Source organism: Corvus brachyrhynchos, unplaced genomic scaffold (assembly GCF_000691975.1).
Source record: "Corvus brachyrhynchos isolate BGI_N302 unplaced genomic scaffold, ASM69197v1 scaffold158, whole genome shotgun sequence".
Classification (NCBI taxonomy): Eukaryota; Metazoa; Chordata; class Aves; order Passeriformes; family Corvidae; genus Corvus; species Corvus brachyrhynchos.
The window spans coordinates 56771-56985 of NW_008239756.1; positions in this window are offsets into that span (position 1 = coordinate 56771).

A 215-nucleotide genomic window follows, 5' to 3' on the forward strand; every position below is an offset into this window, starting at 1 on the left:
GCCCCCTCAAACCCTCTCAAACCCCCGTTCCCGAGCATCCCCCCCGGGATCCAACCCCGCTCTCCCACGATCCAGCTCCCATCCCAGGATTCGGGGCCCTCCCGTGGGATCCAGTCCCGTCCCCGGGGACCCAGGGCCCCTCCCGGGGTTCCAGCCCCCACCCCGGGATCTAGGCCCTCTTCCCCTGGTCCCAGCCCCCTCTCCCGGATTCCCGT